The 21,820-nt window shown below is 36.2% G+C and overlaps 1 pseudogene; it reads left to right on the top strand.

The window, feature by feature from the left end:
- The first annotated feature begins 14,435 nt into the window (after positions 1 to 14,435).
- On the top strand, positions 14,436 to 17,665 carry LOC147824117 (ribosome production factor 2 homolog pseudogene; annotated as a pseudogene).
- The last annotated feature ends 4,155 nt before the right edge of the window (positions 17,666 to 21,820 follow it).

Here is a 21,820-nt window from a genome sequence, read left to right on the forward strand (position 1 = left end):
TGATACTTATTTATGTATCCTTGTCATGCCTTTTTGTTGGATTCTCCCCCTTTGCATTTAATTTCTTGTTTTGCCTGATGGATTCATTCTGATGGGCTTCCTGGGTTTGTGATCCTCATTTTCTTTTCCTAGGATATTGTCTAAAATTTTTTGGAGTGCTGGTTTGTTATTCATGAAGTTTCTAAGGTGCTATTTGTCATGAAAGTATCTTATTTCACCATCCATTTTGAAAGATAGTTTTCCAGGGTACATCAATCTGGGTTGGAGGCTGTTTTCCTTTAGGGCTGCAATACATCACTCCAAGCTCTTCTTGCCTTGAGTGTTTGTGTTGTGAAGTCTACTATGACTCTGATGGGCTTCCCTTTGTATATAATTTGTTTCTTTAACTGCTTGTAGAATTTTGTTCTTCAGTTTGGTGGCTGGAATCTTAACTATTATATACCCAGGTGTATTATTATTATTATTATTATTATTATTATTATTATTATTATTATTATTATTGCTAGTTGGAGTCCTATATGCCTCCCTTATCTGCATTTCAAGTTTTTTCCCCTGCTTGGGAAGTTTTCTGCCATTACTTCTGTGAACAGTTGGTTTTTTTTTTTATGTCATCTGTGCTTTCTCCTGTTTCTTCATTGATGCCAATCATTCTTATGTTATTCTTCTTTGCATCATCTAGCAGCTGCTGGATTTATTTCTCATGGTACCTTACTATTTTTAAGTACTTCTTCTTTTCTTGGTCACTAATTACAATCCTGTCTTCTATATCTGAAATTCTGTCTTCATATTGGCTCATTCTGCTTCATAAACTTTCAGTGGATTTTTTAATCTCCTGGCAATCTGTTTGCATCTGTTTTATGGATTCCATTTGTTTCCTATGTTGGAATTCCATTATGTTTCTCAACTCCTCTCTTTTTTTTATGTGTGTCTGCTCTAAATTTATTAATCGTGTCTTGCACATGGGCACAATCTTTTTTGTTATCTGAGAAATTATGTCCAATTTCAGTTTTTTCCAGATCCTCTTTTGTTGCCAGTTCAGGGAGTCTAGGTGGTTGAGTATCAGATTGTTGCATCTGGTTTCCCTTTGGGGTTGCCTTAGGTTATCTGGAAGTCTTGTTTTGAGACTTGTTTATGTGTCTTCTCATTTCAACTGATGCAGCCTATGCAGCCTGCTGTGTCTTTGTTGAGGCAACTTTTTGTTCACCCAGTAGTCTTCAATTCTCAGCAAGCCACTTATTGGCCTTTTCTCTACTGCTCACCAATTACTGGTTTCGGAATGGTTGCCTTCTAGATCCCTGAGCTGACCTGTTGTCTAGCCGGGCTTCTGGTTGGGGCCTGTGCACACTTGGGATGGTATCTAGGTGTGCCTCTGGCTAGGGCCTGCCCTCTTCCATAGGTGTTGTCTGGTAGTGATTTTGGCTGCAGTCTGAGCACCCTAGTCGCTGGTATCTGGGTGGGCTCCCAGCTAGAGTTTGTGCCCATTAACAATGGTTTTGGGCTGGCCTCTGGTTGTTGATTATGTACCTGTGCAGCTCTTTTTCAAGCAGCTTTTTGGCTTGGACTTGTGGCCCCAAGCAGTGGGGATCAGGGCAGGACCCTGACTGGATGTGCTTGCAGCCATGCTGCTCTGGTCCACACTGCTCATGACCAATAGTAACTTCGGGTTGTTCCTGATTTCTGTATGTCATAGTGTCTTTGAAACTCCACCTCTCTCCCAGATGGATGCTTCATCACACCCACACTATCAGTCTATGGATTGTAATGCTCTGCTGCCATGCTTCTTGGATAATAGCATTCTCCCGACAGAAGTAATGTGAATTCTTCCATGAAATCTTAGCCCTAGTAAATTGCAAAGATGGATTTTGCTTTTCTGCTTTACCAAACACACACACACACACACACACACACACACACACACACACACTGACAAACACAATCAGCTAAAAAAGAAAACCCTTTTGTAAGATTCAAATATTTAGAAACATTTATTTATGAAAGGACATTTTCTTAGATGGAACTGAAAGGCATCCTGTCAAACTTAAAGATAAGAAGGCTGCACCAATGACATTTTGTCTCTTGCAGAATATTTGAGAAAGCAATGCTTCTTGGATACAACTGGAGAGCTAAGAGTGTAATGATAGTTTGTTACATGTAAAAAAATACTATGACCCCATATTCTCTTTGGAAAATAATTAAGGGTAACCAAAGGGTCAATGCAAACTCCAAGTTGCTTATACACTATTTCTGGCTAATAGAGGCTCCCACGTTTTAAAAAGAGGACTATACGTGAGAGGGAAATAGTACTTAGTACAGAATCTTCTGTGAAATTTAATGAAATACTGGTTTTTCTATTTAGCAGTTAGGAGATTAATACCAGAAACTTAGAAATTCACCTAGCAGTTTGTTCCATGGTATTGAGTCTATGTTTCCATTTGGTTTGTACTAGAAACAGGTTTGGTTGCTTCATTCATATTACTTATTGGTCAAGGACAAGTAATACATCATGTAACTTGGGAAATCCATTGTCCTAGCAATCTTGGACTAAGATTTTAGAGCTTTATTTGAAGGAAGACTAACCATTTGATCAACAACAATAAATAACATGCGGAAAACTGCATCACAAGAGTAAAGAAAACCCAATTCCTTTCACGTTAAAATAGATGATGGAAGAGAAGCACAGACTGACCTGGCACTGGAGGAACAATGTTCAATCAGGATGCTGCATTCTAGAAATCTCTTCTTTTCTAAGATCAGGTTAACACTTTCTGAAGACATAATATCCAACTCAGCAACAAGTGTGATGCATCCTATTGATCTTCATTACCTATCCCCCTAATGGAGTTAAGAAGGGTTTGCGATTTATTTTGTTGAACTAAGTGGGACATTTGATCTGAAACAATTGCTGTAGTTTTTGATTATGCTAATCTTTTCTTCTTTGATTTATTGTACTTTTTATTTTATTAGCACATGTTTACACTACATAAAGTTTACATTCATCTTGGGGAGTAGGTATAGGAACAAAACTCATCATTTTTATTTTAATCCCCTTCCCGTTGAACCTCTGTTGCTCCATCTCTAAATCCCCTTCCTCATTTTTGTTATTGTTCTTCTTAGATCATGCTTATGACACAATGTTTATATTCGTTATGGTTAAGTTATTGGGCTACTATACATGGCATATATTAATTCTTCTTACATCCCCTTCTCTCCCCTCTTTCCCCTTGGTCTCCTAGACATTTTCACATCTGCAAGAGCTCTATCCCCTTGTTTCCTTCTATCCATCCTTTATTTTGCTCTTTGTTTGTATTTTGGCTTACTCAAATGTGAGCTAACAAATGGTATTGAAACTTATGTGTCTGATCTATTTCACTTAACAATATATTTTCTAGGTGCATCCATTTTCCTATGAGTGTCTCAACTTTATCATTATTTATAGCCAAGTAGTATTCCATTGTGTGTAGACACCATATTTTCCACATTTTCTTTTCCATTCATCTATTAATGGGTATATATACTGCTTCCAGGATTTAGCTATTATGAATTGTGCTGCTATAAACATTGTTATGCATGTATCACTGTAGTATGATTTCTTTAGCTTTTGGGGAAGAGATTTAGAAGGGGAATATCTGGGTCATGGAATTTCTAATATTAGTTCTTTGAGAAATCTCCATACTGATTTCCATACTGGTTGTACTAGTTTACATAACCACCAACAATATAGGAAGGTTTCTTTTTCACCACAACTATGCCACCATTTGTTATTCTTTGACATCTTGGTGATTGTCATTCTTATGGTGTAAGATAAAATATTAAGATTGTTTTAATTTGCATTTCTCCAATAGCCAGAGATGTTGAGCATTTTCTATAAGTTTGTTGGCCATTTGTACGTGAGAAGTGACTGTTCATTTCACTTGCCCATTTCTTGATTGAGTCTTTTATTTTAGGTGATTTAGTTTTGAGTTCTATATATATTCTAAATATTAGTCCTCTATCTGAGGAATAGCCAAGAAAATTTTTCCATTCTGTAGGTTGTCTCTTCACTCTACTAATTGATTCCTTTGCTGTGCAGAAGATTTTAAATGTGATGTAATCCTATTTTTTTGATTCTTGGTGTTATTTCTTATGCATTAGATTTCTGTTTAGAAAGTCCTTTCCTACACCTATGATTTCAAGTGTTTTACCTATTTTTCTTCCAGTAGGTTCATTGTTTTGGTCTTAATGTTTAGATCTTTGATCTATTTGGATTTTAGCTTAGTACATGGTGAGAAATATGGGTCCAACTTCAATCTTCTACAGATAGTTTTCCCAACAGCATTTGTTGAATAGGCTATCATTCCTACAACATGTGTTTTTGGCCCCTTTGTCAAAGATCAAATAAGCAACTGTGTCTGAGGATGCTTCTGTATCCTCTATTCTGTTCCACTGAACCTCATGTCTGTTTTTGTGCCAGTACCATGTCCTTTTTTAAAATTGTTATATTATAGTGGAGGTTGAAGTCAGAACACTTTTCTCAGAGCTAGAGAAAGCAATCCTAAAATGTATATAGCACTAGAAAATTTATATAGCACTAAAATTTATATAGCAGAACAGCAAAAGCAATCTTGGGCCCAAGAGCAAACGAAGAGGAATCACAATACCTGACTTTAAGCAACAGTAATATGCTTGTCTTGATACTTTGAAATGAGTATGCACATTGAGTCACCAAGCACAATCCCTCTGCTGACTGTAATAAAGGGTCTTCGGGATTAGGACTGAAAATTGTAGGCCTCCTGAAATTATCATGCAATCTTTTTTAATAGTCTTTTTGAGACAGAGTTTCACTATGTACTTCAGGCTTGTCTTGAACTCACTATGTAACCCAGGTTGGCCTCAAACTCACAAACTCACAGCGATCCTCCTGCCTCAGCTTCCCAGGTGCTGGGATTACAGGCATGAACCACTATATTGGGCTCATTAGTTTTTAATTTTGGCACTGTTTTCATTAAAATGTTACCTATTTTTTCTAAAAGAATTTCTAAGGAGCTAATATAATGCTTTTTCTTTTTCTTCATTTTTCTGTACATTTTAGATGTACATAATGATAATATTCATAATATGAAATTTGAATTGCTACATGATATATCTTACTTCTTCTTTGTACCCCATTCCTCCCCCCTTCAGCCCCTCTTGTCCTTATTTACAAACACTTTGTTTCTATTTCTTTCCTTTATTTTCTTTTTTCCCACATTCCTTCCTTTCCCTCTTCCAGTGTCCCTAATTCCTCTCCCCATCTGAACATTTTCTTCCCATTTCCCAATATCTGTTATATATTTTAGTCCTTATTTACACTTTTGGTTTCTCACACCAGAGAAACTATGTGATATTTAAACATATGTGTCCAATTTATTTCACCAAGAGTACGGTCTCAAGGTGCATTGCGTTAGCTAGAAATATCTCAAGCTTAGTCTTCTTTATGGCAGAGTATACTCCATTGTATATCTTTTAAAAATGTCTTCTTTATTCATTCACTAGCTGCTGGGCATTTGGGCTGTTTCCAAGATTGCTGTATAAACATGGGTGTGCATATATTGCTGTGGTATAATGCTTTCAATTCTTTCAGGAAGATACCAAGAAATGGAATAGCTGGGTCAAATGGAACCTCTAGGTTTAAACTTTTGATGAATCTCCACACTGATTTCCACAGTGGTTGCAGCAGTCTACACTCCAACCTACAGTGTAGAAGGGTTCCTTTTTCCTTACAGCCCTGCCAGAATTTCTTATTGGTTGATCTCTTGCTAATAGCCATTCTTTCTGGAGTAAGATGGAATCTCAGCATTGTTTTAATTTGCATCTCTCAAATGACTAGTGATATTGAACATTTTTTCATATACTTATTTGCCATTTCTACTTCATCTGAGAAACATCTATTCATCTCAGATGCCTATTTTTGGATTGGGTCTTTAAATTTAGTGAATCTAATTTTTTTCAAGTTTTTTATATTCTAGATATTAGGCTTTTGTCTGAGGAATAGCTGAGTTATCTCTTCACTCTGTTGGTAATTTCTTTTGCTGTGCAAAAGCGTTTTAACAAGATGAAATCCAAGTTGTTGATTCTTTGTAGTATTTCCTGTGGGGTCAGGGTTTTGTTCATGAAGTCTTTGCCTACACCAATGTTTTCAAGAGTTCTACCTGTTCTATCTCCCAGCAGATTTAGTGTTTCTGTTTTAATATTTAGATCTTTAATCCATTTTGATCTTAGTTTAATACATGGTGAAAGATATGAGTCTAGGTTTAATCTTTGCAAAGCCAGTTTTCTCAGCACCATTTATTAAAGAGGCTGTCTTTCCTCCAGTGAAGGTGTTTGATTCCTTTGTCAAAGATAAGGCAGCTGAGTGTGTTTGGAGTTGATTTTACATCTTCTAATCTGTTCCATTGATCCTTGGGTCTGGTTTTTTTGCCAGTACCATAGAGTTCTTATCACAGTAGCTTTGTAGTCTAATTTCAAGTCAGGGATTGTGATACCCCCTGCCTCGCCTTTTTGCCTAGAGTTGCTTTTGCTGTTCTAGGTCTTTCCTGGTTCCAAAGGAATTATAGGATTTTTTTCACTAATTCTGTGAGATATGGTGTTCAAATTTTGATTGGGATTGCATTAAATCTGTATAACAATTTTGGAAGCATGGTCCTTTTCACTATATTGATTCTTTCTATCCAAGAATAAGGGATATCATTCCATTTTGTGATATTCTCTTTGATTTTTTTTCAGAGTACTGTGGTTTTTCAATGTATAGGTCTTTTACTTTGTTAGATTTATTCCTATATAATTTACTCTTTTGCATGCTTTGTGAAAGGTATGATTTCTCTAATTTCCTTCTCAATGAGTTTGTTATTTGCGTACAGAAATGTTATTGATTTTTGAGTGTTGACTATGTATCCAACTACACTACTGAATTTGGTTATTAAATTTAGATATCTTTTGGTGGAGTTTGAGGGATATTCTATGTAGAGTATCACGTCATCTGCAAATACTGATAATTTAACTTCTTTCTTTCCTATCCTTCTTCCTTGTATTTCTTTCTCTTGCCTAGTTGCTCTGGCATTGTTTCCAGAACTATATTGAATAAGAGTGATGATAGTAGACATCCTTGTCTTGTTCATGATTTTATAGTGAAAGATTTCAGTTTTTGTCCATTTAGTGTGTTGTTGGCTGTTGGTTTGTCATAGATGGCTTTTATTAGATTGAAATAAAGACCATCTATTCCAATTTTCTATAGGATTTTTATTATAAATGGGTGTTAGACTTTGTGAAATGTTTTTCTGCATCTATTGAGATGATCATGTGATTTTTGTCTTTGGCTTTATTGACATGGTGTATTATGTTAATTGATTTGCATATGTTGAACCATCCCTTCATCCCTGGCATGTATTCTACTTGGTCATGGTGTGTAATCTTTTTGATGATTAGCTGCATTCTGTTTGCTAGTAACTTATTAAGGATTTCTGCATCTATAATTCATTAAGGAGATTGGCCTGTAGTTCTCTTTTTTTGGTTAGGTCTTTCTCTGGTTTTGATATCAGGGTAATAGGTGCTTCCAGGAATGAGATTTGGAGTATTGCTTCCTTTTCAATTTCACTGAAGAGTTTGAAGAGTAGTGATATTAGGACTTCTCCAAATTTCTTATAGAATTCAGCAGTGAATCCTTCAGGACCTAGGGTTTTCTTTGTTAGTAATTTTTCAATTACATTTTCAATTTCATTGACTGATATTGGGTTATTTAGAATTCCTATATCTTCTTGATTCAGCTCTGGCAATTCATTATGTATCTAAGAATCTGTTCATTTCTTCTGTGTTTTCCATTTTATTACAATACAGTTTCTTGAAGTAGGTATTAATGATCTTCTGGATTTCTGCAGAATTCTTTGTGATTTCACCCTTTCCATTCCTCATTGTAAGGACTTGAGACTTTTTTTCTTTTTTGATAAGATTGGCTAAGAGATTGTCAGTTTTATTTAATATTTCAAAGAACCAACTCTTCAATTCATTAATTCTTTGCATTGTTTTCTTAGTCTCAATTGAATTAATTTCCACTCTGATCTTTATAATTTCATCCCTCATAGGAGCCTTTGTCTTGACTTGCTCTTCTTTTTCTAGAAGTTGGAGGTTTAACATTAGGTTGTTTAGGGCTGGGGATTTAGCTCAGTGGCACTGCGCCTGCCTTGCAAGTGCAAGGTCCTGAGTTCAATCCCCTGTACCAGACAGGAAAAAAAAACCTATTGACAAAGTTAACAGAAAAACATTAGGTTGTTTATTTGCACTCACCCTATTTTTGTGATATGGGTATTCACTTCTATAAACTTCCCTTATAGGATTGCTTTCATTTTGTCCTGTAAGTCCTAGTATGTTGTATTGCCATTATCATTTAACTGTAGAAACTGTCTAATTTCTTCTTTAATTTAATCTATGACTCATTGGTTGTTCAGGAAAGTTTTATTTAATTTCCATGTGTTTATGAAGTTTTTATGGCTTCTTTTTCCATTGATTTCCAATTTCACTGGACTATGGTCTGATGATATGCATGGGATAATTTCAATTCCTTTGCATTTACTTTATCCTTTCATATGAGCTAGTACATGGTCTATTTGGGAGAAAATTCTATTTGCAGCTGAGAAGACTGTGTATTCTGATGCTGTCAAGTGGAACATTATGTAGATATCTACTAAGTCCATTTTTTCAAAAGTTTGGTTCAGTTCTGATATTTCTTTGTTGAATTTTTGTCTAGTTGGTCTGTCTATTTGTGAGAATGGGGCATTGAGACCCCTCATTACAATTGTATTAGTGCTTATTTGATTTTTCATGTCCATTAATATTTCTTGTATATAGTCGGGTGTGCTGGTATTTGGTGCATAGATCTTTATGATTGTTATCCCTGTCTCTTGGATTTTCCCTTTACAAGGTTGTAGTGACTTTCTTTGTCTCTCTTAGTATCTTGGGTTGAAATCTACTTTGTCTGCAAATACAAAACTAGCCCAGGTTTCTTCAGGTTTCTGTGACATGGAGGATTGCTTTCCATCCTTTGACTTTCAGCCTATAAATTTGTTTGAATTAAATGTGTTTCTTGTATGCAACATATTGTTTCATCTTGCTTCTTGATCCATTCTGCCAGTCTGTTTGTTTTGATTAGTGAACTGAGACCATTTATGTTGATTGATGGTTAATATATTTATACACACATATATATACACACACACACACATATATATATACTTATTCTTGTCATGTTATTTTCCTGTTGTTGTTTTCCCCTTTTTTCTCCTCTCTTTAATTACTTACCTTGCCTGATGGATTCATTCCATTGAAGTTCATAGAGTTATAGTCCCCATTATCTCTCTCTAGAATATCCTTCAGAAAATTTTGTAGTGCTGGTTTGTTGATCGTCAATTTCTTCAGGTGTTCTTTGTTATGGAAGTATCTTATTTCTCCATCAGTTTTGAAAGATAGTTTTATGAGGTACATCAATCTAGGCTAGAGGTTATTTTCTTTTAGGGCTTAAAATACTTCACTGTAAGTTTCCTTGTCTTTAGGGTTTGTGTTGAGAAGTCTGTTGTGATTCTGATGTGCTTTCCTTTATAAGTGATTTGTTTCTTTTCTTGAATAGCTTTTAATGTTCTGTTCTTCTATTGAATTTCTGGAATCTTGAGTATTATATGCCTTGATGTAGCTTTTTCTTTATCACAGCTAACTGGAGTTTTGTATGCCTCACATCTGTTATGTCAAATTCTTTTTCCTTGCTTGGGAAGTTTTCTGCCATTACTTTTGTGAACAGGGTTTTTATGTCCTTTGTGCTATCTCCTGCTTTTTCATTGACTCCAATCAATTCTATGTTATTCTTCTTTTCATCATTTATCAGCTATTGGACTGATTTTTTTGTGGCCCCTTGCTATTTCTAAGAAATTATTCCTTTCGTGATCACTAACCACAATCCTGTCTTCTAGATCTGATATTGTCCTCACATTTGCTCACTCTGTTATACTTTTAGTGGAATTTTTAATTTCCTGGATATCTATTTGAATCGTTTCATGGATTCTATTTCTTTCCTATGTTGGTCATTCATGATTTCCATCATTTTCCTATATGTATTTGTGCTAGTGTCACTAACTACATCCTTCATTATGGTCACCACCTTTGTAGTTATCCAAGAAAATATTTCTGATTTGATTTTTTTCTAGAGCCCAGTTCATGTGCTTTGCTAATTCCACTGCTACCATTTCACAGAGTCCAAGTTGGTACCTTTTGACTTGTTCTACCTCATTGTCTGCTAGGTTTGCCTTTGGTGAGCTGAAAGTCTGGCATTGCATCTTGCTTCCTTGTTCTCTCAATTTCTTTTTTTTTAGTTTAATTCCTAGGTTGATGATTATAAATTACTTCTGTCAGATAGTTTTATTGTTAATATTGAGAACCCTTATGAAATAACTACTTCTTAGAGATGTCTTCCAGGTGTAGCTGTCTTTAGGTTTTGAGTCTGGTGCAAAACCCTACCTCTTCAATTTATTGTGGATGAGAAGTTGCTGCCTATGTGGCCTAGCCCCTGGTTCTTTAGCACTTACCTATGTTGTTTATGACCCTTAGTCAGCCTTAGTCTTGGCATACCAGGAAGAACAACTGATTAGGACAATTACTTCACATAGGCTAAGGTAGTACAATCAGTAATAACAATAGCAAAAAACATAGCCTAGAAATGACAAACTGTGGTAACTATTAGTTTGCCAACTTTTACCATAGGAACTAGATTTGTGGCTATGTACCAAAATCTGAAACAAACTAGAAAATTGTATACAGTAAATATGCCCTCAATATGGTGATTTTACTTTCAGGAAGAAAATTTAAAAGAATTTAGGGGCTAAAATTAGAGAGATAGAAGAAGAGAAAGGAGTAGAAGCAAGGCTGGACAAAAAAGGAAGGTTACACAATCTTTGGGAAAATGGTGAAAAAGACAGGAAAGAAAGAGAGAAGAAACAAATAAAACAAGAACAGAACAGAAAAATACCAACAAAAAACTAGAAACAATCCTTACACTCATATAATAACAAGAACAAATAATCAAGAAAAATAAGAAAACACAAAACAAAACAAAAAACTAAAACAGAAGAAAAAAATGTCCACTTCAAGATGTGTCTCTGCTGTCACTGGTAGAGTGGGCAGACAGCTGAGATCCATGTCAATTAATTCCAGCAAGTCAGCCATACTTTTAATGCAAGGTAATTCTAGGAAGCACGCACCTTTAGTTCCTCTAAACTTTGGGCTGGTTTCTGACTGTGAGGCAGTCAGAACCCAATTTGTTCAGCCTGCAACATTCTGTGTGCCTACTGCCAATTTGAACTCAGTTCCACCTCACCCTGACACTTGGAGCCACTAGATGGAGCCAATCTAAGCTGATCTGAGTTCTGAGCTTAATTGGCATCTCTCCAAGATGACTACAGTCCAATCGTACTCTCCTGAGGGACATCTAAAACCAAATAACTCACCAGCCACTGTAGTCTGCTGCAGCCACTGCTCTGTTCCACTGGTGTTTTCTCCATGCAGGCCTCTGGGGTCACCAGGAGTCACCATTTGTCTGCAGGTTCAAGCTGCCCCACCCATGCAATGAGTCAGGGCTCAGGGAGAAAGTGCTGGTTTCCACTTCCTTCTTCTACATTGAGGTCTATCTCTTCATTCTCACAGTGCATTTCAATTCTCACTTGAGATCCTTGCTGGTTCCCAGAGACCCACTTCCCTTCTTCTTCTCTTCTTCATGTTGCTATATTCCACCATCTGGACACCAAATCTCTGGGAAGCTGTTTCTCTGATGTTTACCACTCTGCCATTTTCCTAGAAGTCCTCATGAAATCTTATATAAAAACTCCATTTTCAACTATTACACTGCAATATTCCTTGAAGAAATGCCACTGGGTATGTCACAAAAATTGTAATATTCTGAATGTCATGTTATCCCTAGCCCTGTTGTTTTTGAATGAATGAATGAATGAATGAAAATGACATCATCTTGTACTAATATAGGAGTCTTCTTTCCTGCACTTCTTTGCCTGACCTACCAAAATAAATAAACTGTGGACATTTGAATAGCATTTAGGCAATCCAAAGTAATGGCACTACAGGGTTAAAAGAGAAAAGTCAAAAGACAAAATTGTATTTTATTTTGTCTTCCAGTGAATCTATAAAATTAGTCTATAATTCTTTTTATTTCCAACCACAGTCCTTTGTTTTAAGAAGAAAAAATTGTTCTTGGGTCCAAAATCATGTTTATTTTTAAAAGTTGAAGATATGTTAAAATGTGATACAGCCTAGCATAGCTCTGTCCTTTGAAAATATAATATGTGGCACATGTATACCTCTAAGTTTTCTAGTAACCATATTTTAGAAAGCAAAAGGTGAAATTAATTTTAATAGTATATTTTAAGCCAGGTAGTATGGTGCAGGTCTGTAATCCCAGCCCTCGGAAGGCTGAGGTGGGTGGATCACTACAAGTTTAAGGCCAGCCTGAGCTACATAAGGAATTGAAGGCTAATCTGAAATACATGGCACGACCCTGTCTCCAAAAACCAAGAAAAAAAGGTCTATTTTATTTAAACTAATATGTCCAAAGTATTACATTTCAACAGCTAAACAATATACAAAAGTTATCAAAATATTATACATTCTTCCTTTCCTCACAAAAATTGTTTTGAAATCTGATGTCTATTTTACACTTACTGCATATTTCAAATTGGACTGGCCACCTTTCTTAGTCAAGGTGCCAAGTAGCCATTCGTCTTTAGTCATGTAACTCTCAGGGTTAGCAAAAAGCTCGGGTCCTGTCTGTGACATCAGGCCAATCTTTGTTCAAAACTTGACTGTGCTTAGAAGTGACTTCAATTCTCTTTTATTTTTTGTATAAAATGGAGAGAACAACATCTAATGCCTGGGGTTTTGTCAATGTAAATATTCAATGTAAGCCTTTTCCACAGTGCCTATCATATGATCATACTCAGTAAATTAGCTGCTACCATTTAAAGCACAGTAGATTACTCTAGTGTGGCTATTATTCAATTGAAAATAATCATCTGGATACTTATGTATCTGTTATATTCCTGATAAAGTGAAGTCATCCATAAGTCCTCTGCCAGGCTGTACTAGCTCTATGGTAAAGTTTGGCCATTAAAGCACAGAACTTCCTTGGTTTATTTTTTGAAATGTATATAATTATGTATCATATAACAACACTTTGGACATAGGACAGTATTCTTCTATGATTATAAGGGAACTACAAATTTCTTATCAACTAATGACATCAGATGCCTACAAAGTCATAGCACAACATATTCCTCATGTATTCCTGGTAATGAAACTAGTGTAAACAAACCTATTGTCCTACTAGTCATAGGAAAGCAGAGAATATACATAGTGCTGGATAATGATAATAAATGAGTGTTCCTGACTTATGTATTCACAATGCTATACTTTTATTTTAGAGTGTGCCCCTTCTACTTACAGAAAGTTTCCTGTAGTGTGCCATGTATGCCAAAAGCAGCTGCATCTATTTCTTGTTTACTATGTCCCTTGATGCATCAAGAGGCCACACTGAGTGATCTGTACCATCTATGTTTGTATAAGTACATTTTACAATGTTCATACAAGGATGATTTATTAGACTGTGTTTTTTTGTTAAGCAGTGTGTCCCCTTAAGATTGGACTTTGGACTTTTCTGAACCTTACCTTGTCAACTTTGAGTGGGAAAACTTTTGGCATTCAACCATGTGGTCCCCTTAATAAGAAAAAGAAAGCAAGCCTCTCCAGCATTCTACAGGAACTATTTATACTGTTGGGAAGTCACTGAGGATCTAAGGCGTGTGCTCAGCCAAGTGAAGTGAATGAATTCCCAGAGCCCCTGGATAGCAACTACTCAATTTCTCTGTCTAAGGCTGCAATTCTCTCATTTAATATTTTGGAAGAATTTATTGAATTTATTTCCCTTGTTTGACTCCCAAAGAATGGTTAATGGTTACTCATTCCTCAGAGGATACCATCAGTCTCAATTCCAGCATCAAATAGCTTGATCATGATGTCAATGATAAAGATGTTTATTGTGCCCTGTGGTACACACCTTGCTATTAATGACTGTCATTCTTTCTAATGATCTCTGACCTAAGGGAATTTACATCTTCTTTTTTTTTGGTACGGGGGATAGAACTCGGGTCCTTGCACTTGAGCAGCAGGCGGCAAAACCACTGAGCTAAATCCCCGGCCCTGACCTAAGGGAATTTACAATCTGCATCCCAAAACTTAATGACTTGTAGCTTTTTTTGTTTACATTGTAAAATTGTGCTTTATCAAGATCTCTGTACTCTGACTAATCAGCAATTTTTGAATAATGCAAAAGACACAGCCAAAGCAAGTCACACTTCATCTTTTCAGCACTGAGCTGGCTACTACAGGAGAGAACAGTGGTAAATGACAAAGTCAGGGACACAGGGAGCCACTCCCAGGCTGCCATTCCACTGCTCCCAGGGCAGAGAAAGTGAGCCAATCCCAGCACCCAGGAGGAGGCTCTTGGGCTGCAATTCCACCTCTCCCAGGGCAGAGGAGGTGAGCTAATCCCAGCACCCAGGAGTAAGCTCCTGGGCTGCCATTCCACCACTCCCAGGGCAGAGGAGGTGAGCTGCGTGGGTGCCAGCAGCACCTTCCCTACTGTGGAAATGAGAAGACACATAAACAAGCCTCAAAAACAGACTTCCAGATCACCTACATCAACCCCAAAGGGAAACAAGATGGAACAATCTGATACTCAACCACCTGGACTCCCTGAACTGCCAACAAAAGAGGATCTGAAAAATATGAAATCAGAAATAATTTCTCAGATAACAGCAGAGATTGTGCCCATAGTACAAGACATAATTAGTAAATCTAGAGAGGACACAGATAAAAAAATAGAGAAGCTGAGGAACATGATGGAATTCCAACATAGGAAACAAATGGAACCTGTAAAACAGATACAAACAGATTTCCAGGAGATTAAAAATTCCATTGAAAGTCTAAGCAGCAGGGTAGCAATGAACGTCTTGGACCGAGTTATCCTACAGAGTTGGGGAGCTGGAAAGCTCACAATACAATGGCCTGGAAGAGGGGACAGAAACATTGGTCCGTCTTTATCCTAGCCATTAACAAATGTCTGGAGTCGAGTGTGGTGGTGCACGTCCAGCACTCAGGAGGCTGAAGCAGGAGGGTCGCTGTGAGTTTAAGGGACTGTATCAAAACCCCCAAAAAGCCAAAAACAGAAAGGGCCAAGAGATTCCTTGAGAAGAGAGAACCGAAACTTAGTGAAAATAATAAAAATCCTATGCTAATCAAAGGGGGAAATGCAAATGCAACAGTGACACAAGTATTGAAAGACGTGTATGCATTGAAAAAAACATATGGAGTTCTGTATAAAAAGAAAAATATTACAAGACCATTTGAGGATCAGACATCACTGGAGTTCTTTTCAAAGAAGTCAGATTATTCTTTATTCATGTTTGGATCCCATAATAAGAAATGGCCCAATAACCTAGTAATAGGTCATATGTATGACTACCATGTGCTGGATATGATTGAATTAGGAATTGAGAAATTTGTGTCTCTAAAAGATATTAAGAATAGTAAATGTAGGGAACAAAACCCATGTTAATATTTGCTGGTGACGATTTTGACACTACAGAAGACTACAAAAGACTAAAAAGTCTTCTTATTGATTTCTTCAGAGGCCCCACAGTAGCAAATATCCTCCTAGCTGGGTTAGAGTATGTTCTGCACTTCACTGCTCTGAAGGTGAAGGTTTACTTTTGAAGCTATAAGTTGCTGTTGAAGAAATCTTGTTGTAGAACACCACGGATTGAGTTAAAAGAGATGGGACCTTCATTGGATCTAGTTCTGAGGAGGACACACCTGGCCTCAGATGACCTTTATAAGTTATCTATGAAAATGCCAAAAGCTCTCAAGCCAAAGAAGAAGAAAAATATGTTCCATGATACTTTTGATACAACTTATGGAAGGATTCATATGCAGAAACAAGACCTAAGCAAACTACAAAGAAGGAAAATGAAGGGACTGAAGAAGTGATCTGCAGAGGGGATAAGAGATGACCAGGAGAAAAAGTCAAAGAGAATTTTAAAAAATTAATGGAACTTAGCCAACAACTAGAGTTTTATTGTAATCTATTTACTATGGGAATCATCGAGCTTCAATGCAATTCAATTTCTGTTTTTGTTTTTTTCCAGTACCAGGGATTGAACTCAGGACCTTGTGCTTGCCAGACAGGAGCTACATCTCTGGCCCTAATACAATTCAATTTCTTAAAAGAAAAAAAAAAAAAGAAAGAAAGTCTAAGCAGCAGAATGAACCAATGTGAGGACAGAATTTCAGATATAGAAGATAAAACTGCAATTATTGATCAGGAAAGGAAAATTGCTTTAAAATCGTAAGGGACCACAAGAAATCAATCCAGCAGCTGCTAGAGGATGCAAAGAATAACATAAGTCTGATTGGAGTCAATGAAGAAACAGGAGAGACTGCATATGACATAAAAAAACTGTTCACAGAAGTGATGGCAGAAAACTTCCCAAGCAGGGGAAAAGACCTTGACATACAGACAAGTGAGGCATATAGGACTCCAACTAGCCTTGATCAAAAAAAGTCTACACATAGGCATATAATAGTTAGGATTCCAGAAACCCAACAGAAGAACAAAATTCTACAAGCAGTAAGAGAAAAGAAACAAATCACATACAAAGGAAAGCCCATCAGAATCACAGCAGACTTTGCAATACAAACCCTCAAGGCAAGAAGAGCTTGGAGTGATGTATTTCAAGCCCTAAAGGAAAACAGCCTCCAACCCAGATTGATGTATCCTGCCAACTATCTTTCAAAATTGATGGAGGAATAAGATACTTTTATGATAAAGAGAACCTTACGAGCTTCATGAATACCAAACCAGCACTGAAAAAAACTTTAGACAATATCCTAGGAAAAGATAATGAGGATCACAACCCCAGGAAGCCCAGCAGAATGAATCTGTCGGGTGTGACAAGAAATTAAACGCAAAGGGGGAGAATCCAACAAAAAGTAGAAGTCTTGACAAGGCTTTTAAGACTTTTAACTTCATCTCCCTAATGAGTGTAAAACTCAATCTTGTTATTATACTGATTACTATTTTTCTGATTCTAGTGTTGAACACCTTTCCTTGTGGTGTACTTGGCTATTTATCAACTTCTTGTGTCTACTTTTTCATTGGGTTGTCTATTAATGAGCTGTAAGAGTTCTTTATATATTCTGGTATAGGTTATTTGCATTGTAAATATGGTCTGTTTAAGGACTACTTTTCATTTTAACGATGTCATTTAAAGTTCTAAATTTTGATGGAATCTCATTTATTAATTTTTTTCTTTTATACATCATGTTTTTTGTAGCCTAGGAAGTACTAGCCTACCCTAAATTCATAAACACTTTCCCTTATAATTTCTTCTTAAAGTTTTATAATTTTAGTCTTTCATATTTAGGTTCATCGATCCTTTCAAGTTATTTTTATGTATGGAAATAAAGGGTTGAGGTTAATTTTTTATATATGGATACCAAGTGTTCTAGTGCTATTTGCTGAAAACACTATCTTTTCCTCAGCTCTTGAATTGAGTTTATGTCTATAAAATGTTACTGTTAAATAATCTTTCAAAACTCAGTGGACCATATATGTGTGCTTCTATGTCTAGATTCTCTGTTTTATTCCAATGATCTATATGTCTTTCCTTATACCAACATTGCCTTGTTTACTGTAGCTTTAGAGGAAGTCTTAAAATTAGGTACTAAATGTCTTTCAACACTGTTTTTTTTCTCTCTCTTTTTTTACTTTATAGATCCTTTGTACTCCTACACAACTTTTAAATTTCAATATCCAATTCTTCATTTATAGCAAGTATACATAGACCTGAATTTTTATACATACCTTGTATTTTCTAATTCTGCTAAATTTAAATACAAGTTCTAGGGGCTCCTAGAGATTTCTTAGTATTTTCTCTGTAGATGATCATTTCATCTACATGTAAAGATTTTGCTTCTACCTTGCCAATCCTATCCTAATTGTGTCATTTTATTGCCAGACTATTTTGGTTTAGGTCTGTTTCAAAGTTTAATGGACAGATGAAGCGTAGGCATATCTGCCCTTGTTCCCTACCTTAGGGAGAAAGCATTGTACCTTCTCCATTCATATAAGGCATTTTTGCTGAACGTATGGAGTACATGTCTTTGATGTGTTGAGAAGGTTCTGTTCTACTTCTAGTCTCCTGATAGCTTTTACCATGAACAGCTGTAGAATTTAGTCCAATACTCTTTCTCCAACTAGTGACAGGATATATGGCTTTTTCCTTTCCTCTGTTAAAATGATGACTTTTGGGGGTGGATCTTCCAGTGCTGAACCAACGCTGCCATCCCTATAATAAAACCACTTTCTAGATACTGCCAGATCTGACTTCTAATTGTTTTGTTAAACAAATTTCTATCTATGTTCATACTTTTTTCTTCTATTATCTTTATCCAGTTTTAGGATTAGTACAATGTTAATTTTCTAAAATGAGGGGAGAAGTGTTCCTTCTTTTTTCTGCTTTAAATGTTTGATATAATTTATCAGTTAAAATGTATATGAGACTGCTGTTGTCATATAGGTAGGTTTTCAAGCTAGGAATATACTTTCTTTAATAGGTGCTATTCAAATTTTATATTTCCTCCAGAGTTAGTTTCATTAGTCTTCCAAGGTACTTCTTAGAAGTTGTCAAATTTATTTCAAAACAGATTTTTTAATATGCTTTCTATATCCTTTTAAATTCTGTAAAATGTGTGGTAATGTCTCCTAGATCTTGATATTTTAATTTTTAAAATGTGTAATTGTTATTGTGTAATAGGAAGAAAGGGTCTAATGAGCAGGGGAAGTGGGAGGGGTAGGAGAAAGGAAAGAAGGGAAAAGAAAAAATATGAGAAAAGGAAAAAATGGAAACAAAGTCTTTGCAAATATGGAAGGGTGGAGGGGGTGAAGGGAGGGCAGAGGAAGGGGAAAAAATAAGAACCAAGATACTCATGTAAAGGTACAAGGTCCCAATGATGAATGTAACTGTATTTTATACCGAAAATGTACCAATAACCTTAATGGGAAAAAGAAAAACAAGAAAATCAGGGACACAGAGAAAGGTTTGTAGACACCACTCTTGACACCTCATAATAAAATATATTACAAAGTCTCTCTTCAGAGCATTGGATGTTTGTTGTGTGTCAGCTTGGAGCAGGGAGTAGAACCCATGTAATGATGAAAGTCATCATTTTTCTTTCTCTTTTCCCAGATATGCAACATGCAACTAATATCCTCACAGTAATTTGAACAGACTTGCAATGTCTAAAAGATCCTCTTTGGTTTTCACTACTCAGCAGCAAAAGCAGCACATTGTGAGCATGTAAAGTAGCTCAGCTGAGCTGTACAGCTGAGTTCATGCTTTTCATAAAAAGCCACTCACAGCTGAAACCAGTGGAATCAATGTCCTGACCCATATTAGCCACACAACTAAGGATTTTAAGGCTCATTCAAATAACACTAGGCAACAAAATGCAATGCCACACTTAACCAGGGTGAGGGTAGACTGACATTTATTTGGAACTTGAAATAAATGCTGTTTGCAAGCTTATACCAAGGGAACGTTATTTGTGCACCACCCAAGGCTTAAATCTGTACTGACATAACGTAGTTAGACTGCAAACCAGAAAGGAGGAGGAAATCACTCTGTCTGGGATGGATAGAAGAAATCTATTTCACTTTGCTGCACTTCTGTCGCAATATGCTGAGCACAGACAGCATATTCCATAAATCTAAACCTTGTCTGGGGCAAGAGCATTTCATCACTTTTCAAACTGCAGGGCTATTTTTTTTCTTTTTTTTTTTTGGTACTGAAAGACATGGTGCCTCCGTATAAATCAGTGTGGCAAGGCTGCCCCACACATCTCGTTCTTGTTTATGAAGAGACCAGAGCAAAGCACTGTGCAACTTTCTGGCTGCTGCAAGCTGTATACACTCAGAACAGGCAGAATCTCCACAAAGATCTGTGTTGACATTCTGTTTACAGGTTCTTGTGAAGATAATATTTAAACATAAATTTGCAATATTGAAACTTTTCTCTCATGACTCCCTCCCTGATACATCTGTAGGGAAATTCAGTTTAGGGAATGAAAAGATATTCTTAGAGGAACTTTGTGACAAACTGTGGGAAAATGGGACCTACTGAGATATCTCCATATATGGAATAAATCTCAGGAAAATAGCTCAAAAGCACATTCATCCAAGTATAAAAGCCTTGCCAAATTATTAAGAGGAATTACTAATTAAGATGACTATAAGAAATTTTGTGATTGTGAAATTCACTATAATAGTTCTAAAAGTATTAAGATAATACAACAAAACTATACTGTAAAAATAGAGTAGGTTATTTTCAAAATATACATTTTAATATTCCATGCTATTTGCTTCATTTCCATTCTTAAGTGTGTAGACACCATCTTGGACAAATTGGGGAACAATTCAATATATATGGTTTGCAAAAATACACAAAATGTGACAAGAGGAAGCTGCAGCTTGGAGGACACACAGGCTTGTTAATGGAAGATTAAAATATCTCTGCTATATCCAGTACCCATCCTTTGCAAGAGCTAATAGCCAAATTCCCAGTGATCTAATGATTGTCATTTTCTCTAGAACTGGAGAAACATCCATCTTGGAGAGGTCCTTGGAGAACCAAATGAGCAGGCATAGTTCTTCAGAAAGCATCCAGGCTGCTCTTGGGCCCTTGCAAGGTAAAAATGTAGTGACTTCTGGCTGTGATCCTGCAAGGATTCTTGGCACTCTGGCTGTTGGTGCCAGAACATTCTTAGAGTTTTAACAATTCTGACACTTTGTGTCTCAGGGGATCCATTAGGAACATCTGAGGAGAGAGTGGATATGCTACTGATACCAATGGAAAAAAGTCCTGGCATGAAATAATGTTCATCATTTGAGTAAATGGAATTTATTTATGGATATATTCAGAGGCAGATCAATAATAAGCACAGAGGGAATTCAAAACTGTATGTTTTATGCCATTTGGAATTTATTTTGGCCATAGCCAAAGAAAGATATTTTGGTTTTCAGGAGAGATAGAGTTCCTAGGTTATGATTAAAGACCCATGCACATTTTGCAAAAGCCAGGGTTACTCTTGACATGCTCTGGAGAAAATGCAATTGCAGTGTAGCAATTTAGTCGCTTTCATTTCTCTCAAGAGGTGAAAGTGGGTATGGTGGGTTTTTTTGTGGTTTTTGTCAATTCTTTCTCTGTGCCTCTGAATAATTTCAAAACCTTTGGAAACTCATTTCCAAATTTTCCTATATGGATCGTATATATAGTAAAGTTTTTCAGGGGGAAAGAATTAAATAAATGATCAAAATTAAATATCATTACCCTCTACTTCTTTCCACTGATGAACTGGATCCTGTCTGGTTTTCTTCAGTAAAGACTCTTCTGTATTGTTGTAATACTGTATCATATTATCCTAAGTTTGAGTTTAAGTTAAGAATTCTTTTTCTTACATTATATTAAGAGAAGCCACCACTTGAGTCTGTCTTATAAAGAAAACTTCATGTAATCTTTGAGGGTTCAGTAAGTGGCATATCCCTACTTTCAATTTGACTTTTGAAGAACTTCAAGATCACTGTGCAAAACCAATTCATATGATTCATGGAAAATGAAGTCCAATGAATCTATATTTTCTGGTTTTG

This window comes from Heterocephalus glaber, unplaced genomic scaffold (assembly GCF_053883595.1).
Source record: "Heterocephalus glaber isolate CG9 unplaced genomic scaffold, H.glaber_assembly_v1.0 deba00001553, whole genome shotgun sequence".
Classification (NCBI taxonomy): Eukaryota; Metazoa; Chordata; class Mammalia; order Rodentia; family Bathyergidae; genus Heterocephalus; species Heterocephalus glaber.